At 40.6% G+C, this 20,862-nt stretch overlaps 1 long non-coding RNA gene across 4 annotated transcripts in view; it reads right to left on the minus strand.

Annotated features, from left to right (window-relative positions):
- LOC116992427 overlaps window positions 1-20,862 on the minus strand; it is a 271,630-nt gene that overhangs the window by 139,660 nt on the left and 111,108 nt on the right. For 3 of the 4 annotated variants that reach the window (XR_004417042.1, XR_004417041.1, XR_004417043.1), the window contains exons 4-5: window positions 18,759-18,882; window positions 8,004-8,107 (exon numbers count right to left, since the gene is read on the minus strand). This is a non-coding gene — a long non-coding RNA (uncharacterized LOC116992427). The remainder of the gene's footprint in view (window positions 1-8,003; window positions 8,108-18,758; window positions 18,883-20,862) is intronic. The other variant, XR_004417044.1, reaches the window with a different exon arrangement.

Below are 20,862 nucleotides of genomic sequence, written 5' to 3' on the forward strand. Positions count from 1 at the left end.
TTGTTCAAAATTGGACATATACCCAAGGACATTACTGGTCTGTAGGGGTAGGCAGGAAGAGCATTGGTTACACCCTCAGTAATGTCTGGATGTCTGTGAAAGTCACAGGACATACTCAGAGTCTTTAGAAAGAATAATCTCTGTGCAGGTGTACAGATTAGCTTTGTCATCTTGCAATGAGTTCCAGTGATTGTTCAATTCATATGAACAGTTACTTCCAAAGAATGTTAGAAATAATGAAGTTATGATGAATTGCAGATAAGGAAAATATGCCAAGCCTCAGGTGACATGGCCAGCAAGTCATAGAAACATTTTCACATGCTTAAACTAACAGGATAGTTGAATAATTGATAGGAAAAATACAGAGAAAATAAACTTTCATTGGAAAAGATAATTTTGTGCCCAGGAGGTTTCACTCAGAAAGTTCCTTCGGTGTTCAAGCACTCCACTCCAGACATGTCCAGGAGCAGGAGCACCACATCTGTGCCCTGTCCAAGCCAGAAGTCTTGTCAGCTCATTAACCTGAGCTCTGTATCACATGAAAGCAGTGACCTGGCCTGATTTGAGCAAGACCCAGACCAGTGGCACAGCCCAGTGCTCCCAATCCAGGCATGCTTCCCTCACACCAAGCTGCCTCCTCTCCTGTTGGATCTGCCTTGAGAAAACAGGTGAGCCCTCACTGCTGAGCCTTTTAAAGGATTTTCACATTCTCATGTATTATAGATAGTAAGACACAACTTATTAGAGCTCATTTGGAGAATTTCCTCAAAGAGGAATCTTACTGTGCTTCAGATGTTGCAATTCATCGATGTTGGTTTTTTTAAACTGGTGTCCATCGTATTTATTTGTTGACTTTTTCAATATTTACACAGGATCTAACGATCCACTGATAGTTCATTAAGCAGTTCATTTATCTTGTTACCAACCAAACCAGGAAATCTCTAGGAAGCATGGCCAGCAGTCCAAGGGAGGTTATTCTCCCCCTCTTACTCCATTTCAATGAGACACCCCCCTGGAGTACTGAATCCAGCTCTTGGAATCCCCAACATAAGGATGTGGACCCGTCAGAGAGAGTCCAGAGGAGTCCATGAAGATGATCACAGGGTTGGAGAGTCTCTCCTATGAAGACAGGCTGAGAGATGGGGTTGTGCATCCTGAAGAAGGCTCCAGGAGACTTTGCAGCAGTCTGCCAGTACCTACAGGAAAGGTGGAGAGGAGCTTTTCACAAGGACATGCAGTGACATGATACAGGGGAATGGCTTTAAGATTAAAGAGGTTTAGGTCAGATATTAGGAAGAAATTCTTTATTGTGAAGCTGGTGAGGCACTGGAACAAGTTACCCAGAGCAGTGGTGGATCCCTGGAAGTGTTCAAGGCCAGGTTGAACCAGGCAACCTGGACTAATGAAAGGTGTCCCTGCCCAGAGTAGAGGTGCTGGAAGCAGATAATCTTTAAGGCCTCCTCCAACTCAAACCTTTCAATGATTCTATGATCTCCAAATTGTTTTACAAGAGCTCATAGCCAGAGATTTATGACCTGCAGATCAGTATGCAGGACTAGTGTTTTCAAAATTCCTCCATTCCATATATTTCCAAGAGAAAATCCCATTTTCCCTCTTCTTATCACCCTCAGTTCATGGCCAGAACAGCCAGGTCTCAGCCCTCCTGAGGGAGACCGAGAAATATTGCAACACAAACAAATACTGGCAGCAAGACTCTGGAAACCCTCAGAAAGGGAAACAAAGGAAGACTCTGCTCACACCACTACCCCTCTCTGTACTACCACACAGTGAGCCTAAGTCACTGTTCCTTGCTTCTCCATCAGCCTCCAGGTTTTCTGGCATCAATCTTTGGTTGTGTTGGGCCAGCAGCCACTCCTGGACAAATTCTAAGTGACCCCAAGAGAATCAGCCACATTTTTCCAGCTTTACCCAGATATTACAGACAAGGACTGCAGAATGTTGGTGCAAGGCAATGCAGACATTTTAAGATTATAGTAATAGATATATTCAGAACTTCAGAGTAATCCTGTTCACATACTGATGAAGGTAATAAGCATATTTTAGTTTGACTAAAGGGGTCATAAGATTTTTTTCAGAGAAAAGCTGGTAATAATTAAAACACTTTGCGATTAATTATCGCTTTTATTTTATGGATTTTTAACTGGTTTGTAAAGTTCAATGTGATCATATAGCTTTAGAAAACTTTATAGAAATGGAAAAAGAAAATACATTACTTTTTCAAGGATCTCCCTTTTCTGGTAATTATTTGTTGAATTCAACAGAAGTTAATTAGAAATTTCAGGACTTTTCTCCAGGGGGGAAAAAATACTTGTTTTAGGAAATAAAAAAGTTTGCTCTAATTCCAAATTTGTTTAGAAAGGAATTTTCATACCTCTGTTTCTTAATGATTAGAGCATATATAATCAATAGTAACCACTCCTATATCAGCTGTTAGGGGAAAAATAATCAAAAAGACCCCATATGCATAACTATTTGATCTTTTAAAATTATTTCAGATATTTAAAATTGTATTCCACAGAGATATACATTTTATGCCATTTAACCAGAAATTCTCACCTAGACCCAATTAAGAATTGCATCTGAGTGCACATGGTAATGTTCCCTCAACACCACATCCATCCCAGCTTGTCCCTGGAAAGCCCAGGGGACACTGGGGGGCCAGCAGCAAACTGCAGAGTGCCAGGGGGTGGGTGCTTTGCTATTCCTTGCTCCCACACACTCAGAGATCAGTGACATTTTTGAGAACTGACATCAACAAGACTTGGTATCAGAATTATTGATTTTTTTCCTTCCTATTTTTCCCCATAATGATTGTGCACTGTGGTATTATACACACAAATATATGCCCTCATGGTGTGGAGTTGCTTGTGGAGTCCAGGAAACATTCACCCCGGCTCAAGGAGGGAAAGAGGAGTAAAGAACTCAGTTTTGTCATCCTCTGGTGTGTACTTCATTCTGCAAGTGCTTCAGCTGGGGCCAACAAATCTGCATGTACAGAGTAGTGCACTAATCAAGTTAAATAAGCTTAAATAAGGGTGGCAGGTTCAGGTCATACCAAAGGTAGAAATATCCATTATTTTTCAGAAATAAAAGAGTAGATACCATAAAATAGGAAAAGACAATACGTATTTGACTAAATTTTGGAGGAAGAGGCAGGAAAAACTATTGATGCCACAATTTCCATGGCTGGAAGCTCTGGGGGCTGGGGGCACTGAGACAGCCAAAACAACCTGCCACAAAGTCACTACCTGAGGAAGTACCACCCTCATTGATTTCTCTGATTTAGAAATTATTCCTGTGCTCTAGTCAGCCAGATAATCACTTTACAAAAGGAATTATTAGTATCAGAACTTGTGCAGCTCTGAAATGTCCCTCGGCAAGCAAACAACTAACTCTTCCACCCACTCAGTACACCCCCACTTGTGAATTGCAATTAGCATTGCAAATGTCTTTCCCTTTTCAGAACTATTGATTGTGCTATTAAAGAGAAGCAGAGAGTTTAAACACTTGGAAATCTGCTTTAGCTTCCATTCTCTATTATCTATCTACCTACCAAACTCTCTATCAATTATCTGTCTATCTATCAGAAAGAAAATCCAATTTTGTACAGGTATTGCCATCACACAACCATTGCACAACCTTCTAGTTATGGGTAATATATAATACTACAGTATTCCCACTCACCTTTCAGAAGATTTATTTAGCATGGTCTAAACTTATTCCCACTATTTAGGGGAAATTCTCTCATTGTACATCCCCCCTGAGCATACCTAGACCAAAATTTTATCACTAGTTAAAAGAAATAGTATTAGGCCAGTTCATCCTCTCTGTGTCTCTTTGCTTTTTCTGCTTAACACCTCACTTTATATAAACTGGGATATATAGATATATATATATATGTTGGATGTGGTGGTTATAAGGAGGCAGAAAGAGAGTGAGATATTCAATATATAGTTGCTCTTACATGCAGGCATTGCTTTTAAGAGGGCTGCATTAGAACTGATGGGAGTTCAGAAAATTGCAATGGTGGGCAGCGAGCAAAACACCCCATTGGTATGAGTATTCTTAACATGTGTTGTGCAACACTGATATAAACCCAGCAATTTACCACACGCTGTAAGATGATTGCAAACATCCTCTATAATCCTTTGTAAACCTCGTGGTGGAGCTGAGAGGTGAAGCAGAAAGACTAAGAAGTATTAGGACTCTGAAGAAGAGATTGAGCTGGAGCCTCACTCTGCCACACCTATGCCCCACATCACAACCTCCTCAATTAAGAAAAAGAAGGTAAAGTAGTAAATGCCTGAAAAAAACCCTGAAAAATATAGAAGGTGACTTGCTTTTGAGAGGAATGGAGGCCCCAGTATTCTGACTAGATACAACCTGCTGCTTATTGTCATTTCTTTGAAAGGTCATGGGAATCAGGAGAGGTGCCTGACAACTGGAAGAAAGTAAAAGTCACCCAGTCTTCAAAAAGGACAGGAAGGAGAGCTCAGGGAACTACTAACCAGTCAGGTTAGTCCCAGCTCAGTCCCTGGAATAGTGATGGAACAGAGAGGAAAGTGGTGGATATTGGTTATCTCAACTTCAACAGGGTTTTCAACATTGTCTCTCTCAATATCCTGATAGACAAACTCAGAAAGTGTGCACTGGATGAGTGGACAGTGAGGTGGATTGAGAACTGGCTGAATGGCAGATCCCAGAGGATCATAAACAGTGGCACAGGGTCTGGTTGGAGGCTGGTCACTAGAGGTGCCCCCAAAGTTCAATACTGGGCCCAGTTTTGTTTAACTCATTCATCAGTGACCTGGAGGAAGGGGCAGAGGCTCCTCAGTGAGTTCACTGATGGCAGAGCTGGGAGTAGTGGCTGAAACCCCCAGAGCTCTGCAGCCCTTCAGAGGGGCCCCACTGAGGGATATCTGGAGTGCTGTGTCTTGCCTCAGGACAACAGAAAAACAGAGCTCCTGAAGTGGGTCCAGCAGAGAGCAACAAAGTCATTTAAGGGACTGGAGCACCTCTCTTATGAGGCTGAGGGAACTGTGCCTGTTCAGCCCTGAGCAGAGGCAACTGAGAGGGGACCTCATCAGAGTCAGTAAGTATTTGAAAGAGGCTGTCAGGAGGAGCCAGGCTCTTCCCAGGACTGCCAAATTTAGGACAAGAGGCAACAGGCAGAGACTGATGCACAGCAGGTTCATATTCAGGTTCTTCCTGAATATGTGGAAGAATTTCATCCCTGCAGTGACTGAGCACTGGCACAGACTGCCCAGAGAGGTCATGGAATCTCCCTCACTGGAGATGTTCAAGAACCATCTGGTCAGAATTATGTGCCATGTGCTCTGGGATGGCCCTGCCTGAGCAGGGAGGTGGGACCAGATGACCTTCCAGCCTTACCCATTCATCTGTGATTCTGTGAGAATGGTTCTTTGTGCCATCACAAAAAGATTCACAAGCTCTGTGTCCAGGAAGGGAGGAGACAGAAAGCTGCAATTCTAACAACTTCTGACACCAGAGAATGAGCAGGGTATGGAAAATCAACACATCAGAAGGACTTTGTTTATCTCAGTCACAGACAAACTCAAACAAGGCTTCATTTGCATTTGCACAAACAGCAAATTGTGCTACAATAAGCTTTTCTAAATTGATTAGCTGGAGGAGGGGAAAGCAGACCTTCCTAGCAAGCTGCTTTGAAGACTCATTTGTAAGCAGGGCAGGGATGCGATGAGTGATGTGTGAAGTGATCCAGAGGATCCACATCCCTGCTGCTCCAGAAGACTCCACCTCGGGAGAGCCCACAGAGCTAATCCTCAGTTTTTCAATAAGTGCTTGGAGAACAGATCTGTTTTTGACACAAGTTTACTATGCTAAATTTGATGCTTCCATAGAAGGAGCTCCATCTCTGTAATCAAGAGCTTTTCTCTTTGCTTTCCTGTTTTGATTTTAAGTTTGTCTAGCCATAGTATCTTGACAAATTCAGAGTACATCCGACTTAGGGATGTAATACACTCAAGTGATGTTGCAGACAAGCTGTATGCAAACTGATGCAAGTCTGGGAATCCATGGGGTCATGGTGAAGTGCTAGGAACAAAGGGAAAAACTTCATGGGGAGGAATTATTCACTGGTTTCTGACACAGTTTCAAGCTGAGAGAATCAGCTGCTTTGAAAAAGTCTCACATCATCACAGGTGTCTCTTCTGATCAAAACTACAGGTAACCCTATGTTCCAAATGTAAAGTACTCAGCTTGCTTATTGATGGCACAGTGGTAAATTCTTCATTAAAGCTGGTTTCTAGCTGTATCTCAGAAACTGAATGTTCATTTAAGTGAAAAGTGACCTGAAACCATTGCCACCAAGCAATCTAACCTTATGTGGGAAAATCTGTGCAAGGCATCAGACAGATTGCAATAACGTGTCTGAGAGGTGAAAAATAAAAGCCCAACTACAGTTGGCTTGGCAAAACGTGCTGTCACAGGAACATATTGCTCCATGAACACTGCCATTCATAGAAATAAACCAGTTTTAGGCATGGTTCCTAAGATTCAGGGGGGTCTGGGGACCAGACAAACATCCCTTCTTGAAAATAAGAATTTAAATTGTTTGCTGAACTGAGATCAACCCAGGCCAGAAGAATGTAATCCCTCAAGAAAACTGTCATGCATAGGGCTGGTCTTCATGACAAGAAGGGGAGCTTCAACATGTGCCTCCTGTATGGCAACAAACTTTTGTAAGTAATTAGCTCAAGACCATTAGTTTCTTAATTGGCTAGCTATTCCTTCCTTCTTATAACTGCAAATGAGAGGGTAAATTTTCCTGTGATAGGAAACTCAGCTATAATTCTATATCCTAAGGAGAGTAGTTTCAAAGTGTTAGTTTTTCTCTTGAGACCTGATGAGACAGAATCTAATTGTTTTAATCTCTATGAGTTCAGGAACTCAATGACCTTTTCATATATGTATATGAGAGTAAGACCATCCTCATGCAGGCGGTCCCACACCCTTGCATCTCTAAAATACAGCTTTTCATTGGAACTACATTTCACTGCTCTAGTTCCAGCACCTGTGGGTGAGCCTCATGTTTCAACCAAGGTAATTACCAGCTAGTGATAATTTTTATTCTCCTGCTTCACTGATTTATAAAAATTTTGATGAAAGATTAGGAAAAAAAATCTGTTTGTGTTAAATTGCTTCCTTTTTTTACATCGAGCTGGTTACATTAAGCAGCAAAGATATTAAACTGTCACACTGTCATTGAACAGCAAGCTGAATTAGATTTGCTTTTTGAAACCAGAATCAGCAGAAATTAATTTATTTTTCCTTAAATATTGTATATGTGCAAATATTCTTAGTGTTCAGTGGGTAGGCAGTTCACTAAACCTACAGCACACTATAAAACCTCAGCAGCATCTGAATGGGAATATCACAGAAAAAGAATTTATAGATGCAAAATACGCTTGGACAGAAATCACCATTTCCCTGTACAGTTACGTAGTTTATTACAGCTGATTTTTCACACAATTAGTAAATTAGATCAGGATGTTCTAAGTTTCTTTTTTCAGCAGTCTTCAAAATATTAAAAGCAATAAAACAACAAATCCAGACATTTATACTGAAGTGCCTATTGGGCAAGTTGCCATATTTCAGGCTTACTAAGGACTTTATTGCCAAATCCCAAATTATAGGACTCTGACATAAAATGAATCCTTTTAGTGCAGCTGTGTTTATTTTAGTACAGAGTATGCCTACATTTGTGCTTTAGTTCAGATCATGAACATGCTTTCAAAGGCAGATTGTGCAGTTGCTGCCACTCAGTGTGCTTTGATTCATATGATGGAAAGGCCTCAGAGGATACTTTTACAATTAACCAGATTCTTTTCAAATTAAATCAAACTCCAGGATGGGATTGAGGAACACATTTACTGTCCACCAGCTCCTATGACCATTTTGTCCTTTGCACCAGAACAGAGCTAGTTTGAAGTAAAACTCACCTGAAATGGGGAAAAAAAATTGTCCTCAATGAGTCCTCAGCAGCAGTTGGATCTCTTCCCATAGCACTGAACTTCTTGCACGTGTAGATACAGCCTCCAGAGACCTACAGTAAGCATCAAAAATTCCTTTCTATTCTTCACAAGGAAAAAAATCGCAGCCTTGGTGTACTGTGGGTTTCCCAGGCAAGTGTTTCTGAGCCTCTCATGTACAAGTGAGATCATAAATTGTCTAACTACTAAACCACAGAGAAGTTTAATGTGATCTTTCCCAAATAGCAATTAACCTAATATTATCCTACAAAAACACCAGTGACATTTCAAACCAGGCTGGTGTATGTCATTAGGACATTGCTTATGTCACATCATATTCACTGGCTTGCATGAAAACCCCCGGAAACAAATATCTCTCTTTTGTCTTTATTTTAGACTGTAAGGCCTCTGGCTTAGGGACCACAGCACTGTGATATGAGAGTGGAAATCCCCATTGTACTCATGACTTGTACTTGCTGCTGTTTATCAACTCAGCAGCATCACCTCCCTGTGTATGCTCTTCCCAAAAGTTAAGCGTATTGGTCCACACATTTGGCTATTAGGGATTTCCATCTTTAGTTAAGTTATGCACTCTTACTGAAATGCCTTTCAAGGACAGTCAGTCTCAGTAATACAAAACCTCCAACAACAGATAATGGCATTACTTCAATGTCAAGTATCATGACTTGTTAAAATATTTTAAATTTAAATTTGAAATCAAACCATAAAAGTTGTAATGGATATTTTAAGTATAAGCTCTGCTTCTATGACCTTAGGCTTACCTGTATCATTATTGTATTTATTTTGCTTGAGGGTAATAAATAACAGGAGTTACAGCTAGTTTCCATGCAGCCAGATAATGATTAGTTATTCCAAGGACAGTGTTCAAGTGAATGTTACCCCTTAACCCTGTATTCCCTCAGGGAAGTTTAGTTGTTAACAGTCTCAAACAAGTGCAAAGTAGTATGGAGCACATACAAATTGCATAGCTACGTAATTATGCAAATGACACTTGCATGAAATACATCATCCATAAGAGAAGAAATACCACTAAGCCTTGTGGAAAAAAGTTTCCTTCTTTTAGAGGAACTAAATTTAGATGCCTAATCTAAACACCAAGGCAGCCATTACCTGATTCTGTTTATGATCTAAGCAGGGAATAATTGCACCTGTCTCTGCCGAGGAACAACATAATTTTCATAGTGGGCGGAAGCCAGTGATATGCTGGGAGGGATTGGGAAGTTTATGAGCTGGATGGCAAAGTCTTTGATTCTGAATGGAAACAGAAGCAGACCTGGCACAGGGTCAGGATTTTCTACCAGCCAGGACTTTGAGGACATGCTGTATAGACCATATTCAAGTCCTTGCCCACACATAATAGATCCACTTTTATACCTTGCCAACAGAAACATTTCACAGACTTTTCTGGATTTGATGCCAGGTTAGAACCAGTCTTGAGTTTCCTGAGTTCCCATTGGCTACATTTTTATGAGGCTGCGACCTGCTACTCAATTTTGACATTGCAAATGTACACTTCACTTTGTTTTATATGTGTGTGGCACAGCAAGCTTTTAGAGGATGCTACCAGAGTGCTCTAGCAAAGCCCACCACGCCAATACAATCCTCTACGGTATCTGTAAGCAGCAGGGTGCATTCCACTTTAATGCCAGGGCCAGCTGGTAACACAAGAACCTCTGTGTAAGAGGAGTCTTTCACCAGGCAGCAGCATAGGACTGACCCTAGGAAATTGTAGGAAACTGAGAAGCAAATGTTAAAATGGAATGTCAGAACACGGAAGGTCCTCCCAGGAGTTCTTAAGAATAACAAAGCTGAGGTAGGACTTCTGTCTGCCTGTCATTTAACTTAAATCATAGCTATTCCCTGACAACACAAGATCAATTTACAATGCTTTGGAGATTCAGTGTGTATTTGCTTTGCTTGCTTTCTCTTTATTTGGAGAATATAAATGAGGATAGGAAAAAAGACAAAATTTTCAGAGGAAATCTTGTTCTCAAGGCCGAGACCAAGCAACTGGAATAAAAAAGCCTTTTCTCTATAAGGGATAGGGTGATATTACAGAGCCATGAACAAAGCAGCACTATGTAAACCAAACTTAACAGAGCCTGATGGGCCACTCAGGTGTATAAACATGCAGACATCAGAAATCTGCTTACACAGACAGAACTGATGGCATTAAAAAACTTTTCAGAGAATTCTTTATTGCTGAAGGGAAGGTACAGAGTTTAATCCAGACTGGGAAAACTGCCTGTAGTTCTGGTTTTCCAATGAAGGAACCTGATGATGGCAAAGCAGGAATATTTCAAGCCTAGATATGTAGATGCAGGGAACAGAAGAAGTTGCTTATGGAGATAGATGAAATTGCCAAAAGACTGGCTGGGAGTTGAGGCTGAAATAAGTAAGTGTGGAGCAAGTGAATGATCATATTGCACGGGGAGAATTGGTCATGTTCATCTTATAGAGAAGACTCATACACTGAGAAATGACTTATCTTTTTTCAAAAGTGCAAAATGTTCGCACACTAAGAGAAGATCCCAAGGTTTACATTATCTACAGTGAGAGTAGAGAGCCTAGACCTCTTTATCACTATACTACAAGAGAACTTGATATATTCTGTGTAGAGAGACTTCATGATGAATACTTAACATCTTTGACACATGCAGTGTCAAAACCACTAGAACTTCAAGGGGGGAAAAAAAAAAAGAAAGGTTCATTGAAATGTCTCTTAAACTTTCTAGTTCTGCTAAGTGGATAAAGTGTAAAGAGAGACTTATTTATATGGAGAAACTGTAACAGGTGCAAAGCCAGCTTTCAGTGGTGGGGGGTGGGAATACATCTCAGTGAGGGACCAGAAAAAAAGGCAAGAGAGAAAAGGCAAGAGAAAATTATTTATGACTCATCCACAGAGCACAAGAAGAAACTAAATTATGAAGACCTGTGCAGTTAAATTCCAAGACTAAACAACCTTTGCTATTCTGAAGCTGAAACTAGAACAACTGGTGCTGCAAATCCTGACAGTCTTTGTGGTAGTTTTGTGAGGTAGGCAGATGGGCCCATTATAAAATCATCAGCTTGTACACAGCATTTCAGTACAGCTCAGTTATGACCAGTGTGTCTGTCCCCATGTTTCAATTCCCACTTATTTCCTTTGTAGTGAATGGAGCACAGACCCAGAGACACAGCAATTAAATTGTCATTCACAGAGGCTGGAATTGAAGTACATCTTTCCAACAGGGGCATCTATGCCTGCATTCACATTATTGCTAGATCCTTCACTGTTTCCTTTTCAGTGGTTTTACAGTTGCCTAATAATTAGATATTCAGTTAAATGCTCAAAAACTCCTGGAAACATGATGTGAAAAAGAAAAAAATAATGAGAAAGTGATACATCTGTCAGAGGAAATGCAGAGAAAGCCAAACTCCATCCATCTGCAGTCATCTGCCTGGACGTTGGATGTTGTTTGTCTGAAAGCCACACACTTGCAGAGTAGGTAGAGCTGCACATCAATTTGCACACCAGAGCAGAGCACATTACTTTCAAGAAAATGTGCTGTTTCAGCCTTTTGGCCAGCCCAGCCTCATGTCCCATTAGCCCTGGCCATAGGAGTCTTGCTATTCCCAGATGAAATTTATTCCTGAAATCTACCCCAGGAAACCACCAAAAATTATTATCTTAGTTTCTTAAGCTAGAATTAGATGTTTCGTTCCCCTTGCACTGACCTTCTGCTTGAGCAAATTTTGCCTTTGTTGCTAGATAGAAATAGTTTTTTTCCATATGTAACAGACTTTCATCAATCATTTTTACTGGTGTCCTTTCAAAATTACAGGCCCCAGCATATCTCCAATTAACACCTGGTGACAGTTGCTTTAAAATCTGTTTCTGCCTGCAAGAATTGACTGGCCAAAGCCAACAAAGATACTGGCACTGCCATACAAATAAAGGTGGCAGGTCAGGTCCAGAGTGAATAACACCAGCATCCTTCAGGATAGGAAGGGAAGGACAGGGAGCACAGGCACAGTGAAATTGAGGGGTAGATAGGTGATAACTGATAGGAACACATGGAGAAAGGACAGATGATCCTGAGGTTCATAAACCCTTCTGTATATCTCAAGGCTTAGCAGTATTCAGGCAGAAGCAGGAGCTCATTTTATTTTAAAAGGTGTTATCTTGGCATCACAGAAATGGACTGGTCTCTGACTGGCATTACATTAATCAGCCTCACTATCATTGCTATAACAAACTCACCTCTGTAGCTGCTTAGGGTATGGCTACAGATAGGCAGAATATGGCTCCACCAGAGCATGGCTGGGAGAACTGCAGCAGCTGATTTTCTAACAGCAGTAGAGCCATGTAGTAGAACCTTATTTATCCATCCTGCTGAGCTCTGTGCCTGCTCTTCAGAAAAGCAGCCTCTGCCATGTCCCAACATGACAGATCTATCAAAAGATCTGCTTCTTGGTGCCACTGCTACACATGATACCAGGTGCAGAAAAAGATGATATCAAGGAGATGCTTAGTTATCTTTGTTTGCTCCAAGTCTGTAAAGCAACAATGAGAAAGAAAATTAATTAGAGGTAATGAGAGCAGGCATCTGAACAAGGAAAAAAAATTACAAAATTAAAGAGATGGATTGACTTTGGATGTGGTTGTCTCTTTTTCTACCTTGTCATGATAATTTCTATTGAGTTACACATTTGACATCATAGTAAGAATTTAGTTTGATGTGAAGACATTTACATGTAGGCATTCACAGACAAATGCCCAAACTCTATTTTTAGTTAGCAAATGCTAAGGAGCTCCTTAGGAACAGTTCATTTGGACACCTGCCTGGGATTCAGATGCCTAAACATAGACAACCCCTGCTGTTTGGGTGCTGTGGAGACCCCCGGACCAGTCTCTAGCACATCTCCAGGGAGTGCTCCTGGACCCCTCTGATAATGGCCAGTCTTGGGCAGATATCTGGGGGACCAAGGGGCACCTCAGAGGGCCCTCAGAACTTTGGGCTACTGAGAACTGTCCATAATGGCCTTGCTGAAATTACTTTGACTGTCTTGTGCTCAAGAAATTACTGGATTTGGTACTCAGTGCCACAGCCTAGTTGAGCTTTGGCCAAGGGTTGAACCTGATGATACCAGAGGCTTGTTCAACATAACTGATTCTGTGACCTAAAATAATTTTCTGTATCTGTTTCTATGAATATATAGCAAGGTTTTATGCTTAAATGTGCATACAAATAACGCTCTTCAAAGGAGATAGTCTGTGTCAGCTGAAGTTCCATTTATATAAGGTAATTTCCTGTATCTTTGTCAAATCCATGAACTTCCACTTTAAAAAAAAAAAAAAAGGCAACAAACAAAACCAAATAAAATCACAATGAAATCTGTCTTTGTACAAAATTTATTTGTATTTCTGAGTTTTATAAATTAGCTCTCCTCATGTGTCTCCATTAAGTTTTTAGTTCAGATCAAGAATGCATTTCCAAAGCCAAATCTCCCAGTTTTTCCCAATTACCATGCCTGGCTTTTCCTGTTGATCTACACTCTCACTGAATGTTTCAGAATCACTACACTGAGATTTTAGACATGATGGGGGATTAAAAATTCAGTAACTGGAGAAACATTTAATCAAAAGCTTTTTCAAAAGCTGTAATGTAACAAGGAACTAAGGAAGTAGTAAGCAGAGAGACTTTCCAAAGTAGAAAGAATCTTCAGAACAAAATACGAGTTTACCTAATGGTTGCTGCAAAGGGAATCACTGGCAAGCACAGTAGGGAATCAAGCAAGTAAACATCCAGATTAATATATTGTATGAGTCATGAAATATTAATGAATAAATAATTCAAAGCATCTTAGTAGCTTTTTTTGGCGGAACTGTGAACTACATGGTCAATGGAACAGGATGTAAATACAAAACAATGATTTTAATAAGGCTTTTGAAACATTTTTTAAATATTCTTGCATTCATTGGTTTGGACATACTCAGTGTACCATGCTTTATCTACCTGTAATATCACACTGAAACACCTGATATAGTATTTCCACTATCTTCATGTTTGGGGAAATGAAGGGAACGTGTGTTAGTTTTACAAATAATAACAGTATTTTTCCTTGAGAATGGACAGCAATCTCTTATTTTCAAAACCAACCTAAGACATCTCCAGAATTTATAGTCTCATGCTTAAGGCTGCAGAACCCACTTTTCAAGAATCACTGGAGGTCAACAGGTGCTGGAAAGAAATGTTAGTTAATTTGAGTTCCAAATGAGGAGCACAGCAGGAAAACACGTTGAGAAACCACACAGCCTGTCTTCTTGACTAAGGCTTTGGAGAGATACTTGGGAAAAAAGAGCAGCACACTGAGACAAAATCTGCTGTTTGTAATGTGGGCATCACTATGTGACTTGATGTCATAAAATCCAGACAACAACCAATTTTTCATTTCATGGGAGGAGCCCACAGAGGAGAAACACAAATACCTAAGGCAATGCACTGAGGAGCTTCATTATATTGTCTGGAAACACTGAAGGAGATCCAAAGTGGGAAAATGCAGAAGAGCAAATCTGATGAAGCAGATACTCCGTGAGAGAAAGGGAACAGAAAGGTAGCAAGGCTGAAAAAGATCTGAGCAGTATACACAGGAAGAAGGGTCAGAACTGGGACTGCAGCATTATCTCAGTAACAACAAAAAAATAAGCCCAAACTAAGAGCCACTGCAATTCACAGCTCTTTTATTAGGTGCTCCATTGTGTGCAGTCTGTAATACAGAGTTTAGGAGCAGGAAGGCACCAGGGCCCCATGGAGATCCCATGGGTTCACCAAGTCCACTGGGATACAGCAGGGGTTGGGTGGCCCTTCCTGATGGCATATTCCTGAAAGCACACCCCAAACACTGCCTGGCTACCTTCATGCCAGGATGAATTGGAAGGGATCCAGACAAAAGCAAGACAAATGACAAAGAGCTGGAGGGAATGGCTTCAAAGGAAAGATTAAATGAGCTAAAATATGCATAGCATGGCTAAGGAACCACTGTAGGTCAGGAGACAGGGAATACAGTAACTGTGAGCCATTCTCAGGCAGAGGTATAAATGGAAATGTCTGTCATTGACAGTAAATAGGCAGGAGGAAGAATTTGTCATCTTATTAATATTCTTCTCCTTCAATTTTTGCTCTACACATGGTAGTTTTCCCATATCATCATGGAATGCCAGCAGCAGGAAAGACACAAGCACTGAAAAAAACCCCATCTTTCTCACTAGTGCACTTTGAATTCCATTTTATAATTCATTTAATTGCCTCCTTTCTCATTGCTCTGGGCCAGGTTCATCATTACACAGGACTAAGGAACCAGTTCTCTCTGAAACCAAGACTACTTCAACAAGGCACGTTCAAAATAATTTATGAACATATCTAGTACTGCTACAAGATTATTCCTTCTTCTATGCCTTGTTGTTGCAAAATCAGTCTTGGAATTCCTTGGGCTCATATAATTTCAATGAAATAATATATGATATAATGATTTTTTATGATAATTCCTCCATCTGTTTTTTGTTGTCATTGTTTTTTATTTTGTTTGGCGTTTTTTTTCTGTTCTATCCTTGGGGCATATATCTGAAAACACAAGATTCACCCAAGCCTCACCTCTCAGAAGGAGAGTCCTTGTCCTGGCATCAGTTCCCTGTTCAGGTGGATTGTAGGCACTCAGGGAGGGCAGAGACTCCAATTGTGCTTTCTACTTTGGGATTTGTGCCTAGGACAATTCTATTCATGTTATTCTCTCCTATGTCCAAATCCTAATTTCTCAACAGCCACCTTTGTACTGTTTTTCTTACATTAGTTTCTTCTTTGATTTCTAATGATAGTAAGCTTTTCCCAGTAAGGATTTTTTCCCTAGTAAATCTTTTGAAGGTGTAATTCCCATGAAACCTTTTCTTCCTTCTCACCCTTTACTCACTGGTGTAATTTATACAGCTCCTTTTGTGTTATTTTAATGTCAGAAGGTCAGGACCTCTGCTGCCTATAATCATACAAGTGAATGTTTAAGTCCAAGGAAGGTTTTCTCGGATCATGGAAGGCTGATATTCTTCTAGGCAGTATAATTACTCCCAGTGATATGAAAGAGCAAGACACTTGCTTTGATAACAAGTCTTTTAAAAGTATGAGCATCTCATCCTTTATGTTAAGCAGCCATTCCACCAAGAACTGAAAGAAACATCACTGAATTACAGAAGTTACAGCTGTGCAAAGCTCACACATTGGGAGTTGCTTTGTCTGCTCTATGCTCCACTCTTTACATTATGGAAGAGCTCCCTACACTACCACTTGCTTTCTTTTTCAGGTCATAAACTCATTTCCATTCATAATGCAAAAAAGGAGTAACAAAAATCAGGGCATGGAAAACTACATTTTAAACTAAAATAAGCCTGTGGAACTTATGACAAGTTGGAAATGTTCGAATATCTTTCACTAGAGTTAACAGCTTGAGCAGTATGAGAAAATTCATGGGAATCTATGGATTTTGATTAATTTCCCCATCTAAAATTGGTTTTGATTAAGCTGTTTATGGGAGTGAAATGGTGCATTTTGGCAAAGAGCCTCTGTATGATACATATTTATACTTCTGTGCAATATCATGCATACATTTCAACCAAAATTATATTTCACATTGCAATATTTTATATTGTCAAAAAAGAGAATTTCAGGTGATTTTATTTTATTTTGAAATTAAAATAGGTGGAATTCCATTTTTTTACAGAATCTGGTAATGCTGTTTTTTTCCTTTCCTGATGCTTTCCTGGTGAGCAAGCAATCAAATTTTAAAAGGATAATCTTCTCCCAACCTTTGGCTATAGTTAACAATGCAACTTAGAGACAGCAGTTTGAAAAGTTACAGTATAATTGATGCAGCATGAAGTGAATCAAGAGGGCAAAGTTGATATGCAGATGTTAACATAATCCACTCCTCACATTCCAGAGAAGTTCACATTCTTTCCCTGCATGTAAATTCCTTATTCAAAAATACTTCTACTTTTACATACAGTCCTTCCTTGGATGCACAAATGGCAGCTTTTACATCCTGAAAGACACTCTGTTGTCTTCCCTGCTGTCATAGCCTGGACACTTAGAAGAGAAAAATGCCCAAGTTTGGGGTTCCAAGAGCAGCCTCCTCATGCAGCTGTTTCTGCATACATACAGAGCCAAAGGCATGAATAAACCTTTTAGCTTCCTAATAGCATGTAAACATGCTCAAATCAGTTCTGCATTAGATTACTGACTCTCATTTACCCTACTGCCTGAGCACATACGAGAGTGGCTTGGAGGAGATGCTTTTTATATTTAAGTTTACTTAATTGTTTGAATAAGCAGACATAAAAGTAAGGGAAAGGGCAAATGGGTTTGTTCTCTGAAGGGATGAATGCACTGCTAGCTTTCCAGGGGGCACACTGTTTCCTCTCTACTGCAGACACACTGTGAAATTATGAAATGCCAGAATAAAGTCAGAGGTTTAGAAACCACCTTATTTGGGCTCATGATTAAGCTTTCAGGTGCCTGTTGCTAACAGAGCCATTTTCCAAATCTGACCATGCACTTATGAGATGAACCAGTCTTGAAATGCCTCATTTTTCCACACTCCACACAGAACCAAGGAGTCACATCTGTGACAACACAGCAAGTTTCTGCTGCTGCTTCAAAGTCTCTGCATTCAGCATGGACACCAATGTGTGAAGATGAAGGGACAGAGAGATGTGAAAGAGGAGTAAAGAAGTCAAGTGTGGTGGGGTTCCTCCCTCAGCATCTCTGCTGGATTCCTACCTGGAGATTACAGAGTCAGAGCTCAGCAGCACTTCCCCATATCCCCAGCTGTACTCCCATGGCACACAGGTGCTGCAGGTGGATGTGGCTGTTTGCCAGCCAGACACGTCAGAGGAGATCCTGTAGGATCTCCTTCCTGACAGCTGTCTTTCAGAAACAGAGCCAATGTGAAACACAAAACCAGGCAGACGCAGTGGCTGCTCGGCACATGGGAAATGAGGCCACTTGCATTTAAGAGCTTATAAATGGATTTGGTTTTCTAATTTCAGGACCTACATTTGGGGGGGGAAAATCCTAATTCATCGTATGGTTTTCATTTTTAACGTCTCTGTAGATGCGCAGATCTTTAATTTTCAGTTCTGTGCATACACATTATAATCTAAGTATAAACCAGTCAAACGGTCTTCCTGTATATAAATTTAGTACTCCCTGATCAATGTATCTTTCATATGCATGAAAGAACTATCCCACATGCTACTGCAGACTCCTACATTTCCCTGTTCTTTTATTCAGAGGCATTGGATTTTCTTTTTTTTTGAGCAGTCATACTCCTTTGACAGTACATAGCTGTCATGGTTCTGTCTCACAGGTTTCTATACATCAGAGACCAGCTTTAAAACTATTTTGACAGGTTAAAAGCTGGGATTTTTCCAGGGACAGGATGGAGAGAAGTAGGAATGAGAGAAGTGAAAAAGAGTATTCCTTGACACCCCCTAATCTCCTCACAGCAGATGGCACTGTCATTTTCAAGTAGTTTCTGTGCACAACAGCCATTGCAAAAGAGTGAAAGTTGGAATGCTGAAAATAGTCTTTTTGGGAGATACATACATATCTGTATATGCATCTAGCCAATATGGCCAGCTGTGAATGCATGAGCAGACAAATGAGCAAAGCTTACCTTCCCTCTTCCTCCTCCTGTCCATTCACTAAAATTAATTGTTCCCCATGATGCTGTAGGCCACATTGTTAATTATTGTCTCTCTCTTCTGCACCTGAGGCATCACACTGGTTTAGAAAACAGCCTGCAAACAGATGGAGAGCTGCTGGAGATGAATCTGAAGGTGTGTGGAAAAAGAAAAAAAAGAAAAAGGATACAGACTTTATGATACTGCAGGCTCAGATGGTCTATTAATTTTCAATAATATTCTGGAAAGGAAGGAGGTCTCTACATGTTTTTAGGCTTAATTTGTTTTCAAAAAAGGAGTTACAAGAGCCAATTACTTTTATGATTTCATCACAATAATTTATGTTTAAAGAATATTTATGGGAAAATATTCCAATCACCCCTGCACCAGCCTCACCATTTCTCAGACAGCCCTTTCCCCAGCAGGCAGCTGTCCATGCACTGTGCCTGACAACCAAGGCTGGCTGTCTTGCACACCAGACAGAAATGCCAGCTTGAACTGGATGCAGCCTCTTGCCTGTTGCCTTAATGCCACTGGCTCATCTCCAACCTGCCCTAACAACCTGATTCTGCCACTGTGATGCCACAGAAAGCCACAGCAGCCTGGGGCAAAGCTGTCCTTTCCATGCTCAGCCTGTCATCCAGGCAAAGTCCTGGTGCAATCCCAACAAAAATGCTCCATTCTTTGATCCAGCCTGGCAATTAACAAAAAGCCACTGCAGTTGTTGACATCACCTGGTTTTTCATCTTCCCATGCCGAGGATCAAAGGTGGTGCAAGTGTAAGGAGACAGGGATGTCTCTAATGGTGCTCAAAGCTGTCCTGTCCTACCGAGGAGGGCACTGCAAAGCCACACAAAGCACAGGCATCCAGACCCACCTGATGTGCACCATGCCAGCTTCAAAACAGGTAAAAGGATTTCCCTTTCATAAGTACCTCAATGTGATCATTTTCTGTGTAAAAGTACCCAAGAGACATATCCAAAAACCATAAGCTCTTCTAATAGAGGCACCTTACCCTCTTCACAGGAAAAACTATTGCTGCACATAAGGAACAGTTGCAATTTCTAAATGGGGAAAAAAGCCTTCCAGGCTTGGCTGGAAGTTCAGCTTTGCACATTAGCCAAATTACTTCAGAAAGGCACTGGAAAAGGTATTAATAGATTTATCAAATGACTATCCAAAGGAATCCAGATATTTTAGCCAAGAAGCAAGAAAAAGCAAGTTAATTATACCACAACCAGATCTCTGATTCATATAGGAGCAAGGAAGAAAAGGTTATACCTAAAATGTAATGACCACACTTCCCTTTCCCAGTGTTGGTATTGTGCATATTTTGTGGAACAGAGTCTACTTGGTAGAGATTGGTACACAATTTCTTGTGTGTTATACACAGTGTGTCAGCTGTTACAAGAATGTGTAAAGGAACTCTGGAGCTTCAGTATGGTGTCATTCCTCCAGTATCCGAATTCTGCATGTAAGTATTTTGCAGTCCAGCAGAGATTTTCAGCTGCCATCACTTCATTAAATTCTTGGTATAGAAACAACTAAATGCATAATGCATTGCATATGCTCCCATACATTTAGCTTACATAACTAAATCTACTGTCTTTCACTCTTTTAAAAAGTTCATCAAATACAATAATTGTCACAAGAATCAGTCTGTATCATTATCACCTGCACAGGTTAATAAACAGCACATTGTTGCATGACCTTGGGACTCCTAGTCAAGGATTCTTAATCTGCCTTTTCTCCTGTTCTGCAGACGGTGCAGAATTTGAGCATTTAAAGCCAGTAGGGCTGAATACATGTCTAGCTCCCTCTCTCTTTGCAAAAGCAGTATCAAGGCCTCAGGCACTCCATCTGTCCCACGGGGAAAGGTGGTTCCTGCAGAGCCATCATCCCCCTTGGTGCTGCAGAGGATGAAATGGGTAACTGGCCAGTGGTTGTGCCCAGCCACAGCACTGCAGACTTCCCAAAAGCAGGGCTGCAAATATTACTAGCACTTGATCTGGAAAGAACAATCTATTCCAAACCTATTTTAGATTCCTTTCTTTCTCCACTGAACACATATTTTGGACAACAATTCTTTGGTAAAAT

This window comes from Catharus ustulatus, chromosome 2, assembly GCF_009819885.2.
Source record: "Catharus ustulatus isolate bCatUst1 chromosome 2, bCatUst1.pri.v2, whole genome shotgun sequence".
Classification (NCBI taxonomy): domain Eukaryota; kingdom Metazoa; phylum Chordata; class Aves; order Passeriformes; family Turdidae; genus Catharus; species Catharus ustulatus.